This window comes from Triticum dicoccoides, chromosome 4A (assembly GCF_002162155.2).
Source record: "Triticum dicoccoides isolate Atlit2015 ecotype Zavitan chromosome 4A, WEW_v2.0, whole genome shotgun sequence".
NCBI lineage: Eukaryota > Viridiplantae > Streptophyta > Magnoliopsida > Poales > Poaceae > Triticum > Triticum dicoccoides.
Window position 1 is genome coordinate 676,854,078 of NC_041386.1, and position 6,262 is coordinate 676,860,339.

Here is a 6,262-nt window from a genome sequence, read left to right on the forward strand (position 1 = left end):
TGTTGCTAACCACTGAACAAATGTGTCCCGCTAATCAATTGCCATTGCGAATATTTAAGAACATATCGCAGTGTCAGATTTGAAATATTTTTTGATTTTTTTTAAAGCGATAATTATGAATTGCCAAATATTCTTGGAAACGTCAACAATTTTAAAATTTACGAGTTGGTACTTGAAAATTCATAAGCATTTTTTAACAGGAAACTGTTTTAAAATTCACAAACATTTTTTGGAAACATGAACCTTTTAAAATAACATGGGGTTTTTGAATTAGTGGACACTATTTCAAAACAAGAAAATGCTTTGAAAATTCAAAAGAATTTTCGAAAATGTGTTTTTTAAAATTTAAACATTATTTTTAATTTTTGAACATTTCACTAAAACAGGAATATTTTTGGAATTTGGAACATTTCTTTAAATACATTTTAAAAAATCTTGAACGATTTTGGAAAACACAAAATAAAAATAGAAAATGGCAACATTTTTAAAATTTCAAAAAATTCTGAGCATTTTTTATAATAGGAATTTTTTTTGGAAATATGAACATTATCAAGAATTTGAAAAAAAATCATGAATTTTTTTAGAATTTAGATTTGAGAATAAAAGAAAAAAAATAAAATAAGCTAAGAATAAAAAATAAAAAGGAAAGAAAAGGAGAAAAGAACAGAAAAAAAAATACTAAAACGGGTCAGCCTTGGGCGCCTTGTGGGAAGCTCCATCTTTTATCCGCTCATGCGGCAAATAGGATTTTGGCTGCTGCATGGGCAGGAAAGTAAGTGGGCTGGCTTCACTAGACCGTAGGGCGTGCAGCCCACATACGAAATTCTCAACAAACCGTTTTACCTTTTCGAGCAGACCGACGCACAAATGTTTAGTACCACCTCAGACAGAAGAATTTTGTTTTTCCGGCGATGAATGGATGAGAAAAGTGGATAAACGCACTACGCTTTATTAGTAGGTATAGATTTATATGCATTGTAGCCCGTAGCAATGCACAGGCATTCTACAGGTAGGAACGGGCGTCAAATTTGAAAGGTGCTCCCTTTATAAAGAACTATAAGATCGTTTAGACCATTACTATAGTAATCTAAATAATCTTATATTTCTTAATAAAAGATCATTTAGATCATAATATGGTGATCTAAGCCATCTTATATTTCTTTACAGAGAGAGTAGTGTATGTGGTGTTCAATCAATACACGAAATTGAGATTCAATCTGGGTCCTGGTGCGTTTATCAGCCGGGTGAGATGCACAACTATGGGTTTGTTCGTTCCGGCCGGCCAAAATATATCCCCGGCCTGTTTTCGTCCGCTAGTGCTTTATGGTCAGTGGTGACAACATTTTTACTGGCCATTTGACTAGTTAGCAACCACAACATCATCATTGACAAGCCACGACCATTGGTGTTTTTACAATGGGGCGCCCATAATATGATCAACACTGTCAGGCCTTACTGCTGCTGCTACTACTACGACCGGTCAGTGTTGACTTATAGTCTTTGGCAAAATGTGATTGCAGCAGCAATAGCAGTAGTAGTAGGATCTGCAACATTATAAAATAAATAAATGGCTGCACCATATTTTTATCAAGAAATATTTATACAATTATGGACAACAACAGTCGTCACTCTGAGCCACACAACACACACTAACAAATCATCAGATTCAATTCATAATAACAATATTTCACAATATCATGAGCCACCCAATAGGCACCCCTCTTCATTTTCACCCTCTCAAACTTTTGGGACTACAACATTAGATGATGTTGTTGGTTGTCTAAAAAGTGCATGGGGATTAGTGGTTCCCATATGACATGCATATGTATTTCCATTGCAAGAGTTACATTACACACAAGTTGAAGAATAAAGCTAGATTGACACTCCTCGACGCTTTCTCCCTGACAAGGCACCACCTTCGTGTGTATTCTGAGCATGACTAGTCACAAAATGAGCAAACGAATTATGTGGGGGTATCCTCGATTCCCATGAAACTAGAACAAAGTCTTGCTTTGGTCTAGCACTAGGATCTGCTATAAGTTCCCCAAATGTCAGACATGGTAATTCCTTCTTGGTTGAACCATTAATTGTATAGCGTGTCATGCTAAGTGGATGCAAAGCAAAATCCGTTATGTCCACCGGATGTCCTTCTCCTATAAGCATGCTTGGGTGTCCACCATACATGGAGAGATTTCGTTTAACCATTCTTTTCCTCTTGTCCAATACATAGTGCCAATATTGAACACTGAGGTTCCTTCTCAAGACATCTGCGAACGTATTTGTCGCCACAAGTGCACCTGGCATACCGTGCAACAACTTGGCAAATTCATCTGCTACCTGTACTAATAGTGGATATTGTGCAGGGTCAACGCTTCCAAATGCTAGTGTCTTAAAAAGGTACCTCAACTCATCATAAGATAGAACACTTAGGAAAATCGGTTTCACCGATCCAAATCTGGCTAAACTTTGGAGTGTACTTATGATGATGATCTTGCATCTTCTGTCCATTCCTATGAAAAATGAGTGAAATTTTTTCCAGTCATCATCACCTATATCAAAAGCAAACTCAATAACAACCAACATTCTCATCCCTTCCATGGTACTTCCATGGTCAAGTATTTTCAAAAGTCCATCTCCTTTCAAGTGCAAAACAGAGGAGAAGCACGAGCGGACCCTTTCGTCGCCACATGCATGAGCAACCAAAGTTTTCTTCCCAATTGCAGCACCACCTATGACTGGGAAGAACGGCTGGTGCAGGATAACAAGGATGGTCATTGTGCTGCAATAAGAATCTCAAGATCTTCTGTTTTTCAGTGTGTCGGCTGAACATGAAGTTGTCAGTGTAAAGGTAAACATCATAGGGCCTACGAGACATGTGCTCGCATCCGCTTAGAAGCACAACAAATTCTGCCATGTTATCAACAGCAATTCCTAAGATTTCCAAGGCACCACGTGACTCGATGTGTGTGACCTTATCAGTTGTTGACCTAGAACGCTTGGCTAAATAGAAGCGGTTGCTAGAGGGGTCATTACTGCTAACCTCATCAAAGCCAACACTTTTTTGCACGGCTTGGTACCTCAAGATGTCCAACATGCGGTGTCCTCCATACATGGCCTCTGAGAGCATCTTGAGTTGCATCATCATCCCGGTGTTGGTGATGTACCGCGCATCCGCCTCCTCGACCACGGTGGCAACTCTCATCAGGAGGTGCTGCAATGTCTCCGCCACCTTTTCCTCCTCTAATTGTGCATGACACAAGGAGGACTGGTACTTGTTAATGAGGAAGGAGATGAAACGGCTCACGAGTTCACCTGCAACTGCAGATATGGCAGCCTCCATTGCAAGCAAGAAGGCAGCGGATGATTGAAGCTGCTGGTGGGTCTCTATAGAGTATAGACAAATTGGCTAGCCTCTTCCAAGTCTTAGAGAAATTCTTTGCAAAATAGAAAAAGTCTTCAAACCATTAACTGCCATGAGTTCAAGGGTGGGTGACACACGGCTGCTAACATGTATCCTTATAAACTGCTCGTACTTGTCCTTGTGTACCTGTACTTGTACTCTATATTGGCCTAGTGGCCCTATATATGGAATACACAAGGTCCGCTCCTAGAAATCTAAAACCTGTGCTTGTACTTGAGAATGACAAGTCAACTGTCCAAGGGACATAAAAACATTGATTTGTATTTTCAATATCCAGAGTAGGTAGGACCAAATTTATATTGTTCCATTTTTTTTAAAACGAAGGCTCAAGAAGAGCCCGGCTTTCCATGCCGGCATGTTACATGTATTATAGTTTAATTATCTTTGTAGTTGTCTTTTTTTAGCTGTATACCGTAGTGCAATGCCCCACCGAAACATTTATTAAATATTAAAATTGGTTAGTCCAGGAGAGTTGTAGGGAGGGCGAAAGAGGGAAAAACTAAGCTGTTGAAGAAAACTGTACATATTATATAGTAAGGCTTTTGTCTTTCGTTGAACTCGTTTTACATTTTGCACTCTACTCTAGGAAAGGTTGACACTGGATGAAACTCTTTTACAGTACTCTAGTACTCCTAAACCATATACCGGAGTACCAAGCATATCTGGCCGTCCATGGTCGAGGGCTGTTTAGTCATTTCTTCAAGGGTAACTTTTTTTTTCAACCTCTGGTCGCTACCGTCCCGATCATTCAGCTACCAGAAGAAGAAAATCCCGGAAGAGTGGCGGTGCCGCCTTCAGCCGAATGCACTTCTCCGCCGCACACTGCTCTGCCCTCCAGCACCAATTGTTCAACTCCGCAGCTCGTATGGCATTCTCACGCGCTGACGTCTGGATCAGGAAAACTAGGAGTACGGATGAAACTAGGGGCAGCAGATTCGTCCTCAATTGATTGAATACTACTGAAGTTGTTAATTCATGTATAGATGGACTAGAATAATTTGTAGAACGAGTATGGCTGTGATGAAATAGCAGGCGAGACATTTTTCTACTAATTCGTTCATACATCCAACTTAAATTTCTCCCAGGAAACGATCAACCATGGGGACCTGAACGGCGTGAGTCTTTTTTAGGCTCATCCCCGGCTCCTCGCCCACTACGGACATGCAGAAGCTGCCTTGGGACGGCATGCAAGTCGCTCCAACCCCAGGGTGGTGGTGCCGTGGTGGTGGCCAGCAATCCAAGCTCCGGCCGCCATGAATAAAATAGGGTTTGGTAAAAACGAATGACTTGTTTAGATGCCGAATACTCGGAGGTTACCGATGGAAGAAAAAAGACCTGAAAAAGGTTTGTTATGATTACAGTTTTGCCCCTTGGATCAAGGTACTCCGTGACTTTTTAATTTGGTACTCCATGTGACTAGTGGTGGAGTACCAAATCACGATCACCATTGGATCAGGAGAAATAGACGGCCCATATTAGTTTCGGGGTACTATAAAAGATCTCGGATGAAATTAGAGCTTTTCCAGATGAATTTCACCCGAGAGAGCATGCCAATCATTGGCAAGGAAACTGTACACTCCCTTTTATCTTTGTGAGTGATGACCGGAATCACAGCTCCATACTTAGTAAAGCTAGTACTTGAAGTTACCTAATATCCAGAACACACCCTCCCCTCAAAAATGAAAATAAGAAAAATCCAGAACACCCTAGCTTAGTGAGTAATATTTGGGGAGACATGTGACCAGTTCGCTGGTACATTCACTCCTTTGGGCATTTACCATTACAACCGAATGCTGAAGTGTTCCCCTGCTGCAGAGATCGCCGCCGAAGCTGAGTATTATCGAGTTATCTCCGATGACTACCATTGTCAGCTGAGGCCGACGAGGCACCAGGAGGCAGGATCAATTACCAACACATGATGCAGTCTGAACTTATATCCAAATTCTGTAACAGGTTTGCTCAAAGCGGAAAGATCTATAACTTCATTCCACTATGAATGCTCCATGTCACACAATCTAGTTCAAAGGTGGCTAGCTCGCCCTCGACGCAGGGGCCTGAGTGGCAGCAACCATAGCTCATTGGTGTGGGTGATATCAACATCATCGCTATCATGGTGGAGGAGTTCGGATCCCCTCTGTGCATGTGTAGCATCAGATGGAGGCTCCACAACCTCCACTTTTATTTTATTTTTAAACAGTACTCTAAAACAGGCTTTAAAAATGTGGATGGAGAGAATCCGTCAGAATAGATTTTTAGGGCGTCAGAGTAGATGTAGTTCTCTCTCAAGCTGCTGTGAGTCACTGCACGGCAGTATCGGACCCCGAGGTCATGGTAAACCAGCCCATCCAGCATCCACCACCAATACAGTCCATGGTCCAAGGCCCAATTTGAAAACTAAAAACAAAAGGAACTTGTCGCCCGTCGTCTCCGAGAGCTATAACAAATACGAGCAACTAATTAAGGGGTACCCCTTACGGGAGCCCTGCAAGCAAGGTTTACTTTGGTTGGCTGAGAGTGTGCCAGTTGGAGCACTCTCGGCCGCCACCACGTGTGCTCCCTCGGGATTTATATATATATATATATATATATATATATATATATATATATATATATATATATATATATATATATATATATATATATATATATATATATATATATATATATATATATCTATTGTGAGCGAGCGCGCATTCTGCTTAAACTACGCTCCGGCCGGACCTAATTAGGCCAGCGGGTGGCGCTGAGAAGGCCGCCCTCCACCGCAGAAATGTTGAGGGTAACGCTGAGTGGTAGGAAAAGTAACACATTTAATTCAGTTACCATGTGCTGGTCCGCCTC

General features: G+C 41.2%; 1 pseudogene; it reads right to left on the reverse strand.

Moving 5' to 3' along the window:
* Positions 1-1,872: 1,872 nt before the first annotated feature.
* LOC119286367 lies at positions 1,873-3,340 on the reverse strand (annotated as a pseudogene).
* Positions 3,341-6,262: the final 2,922 nt, after the last annotated feature.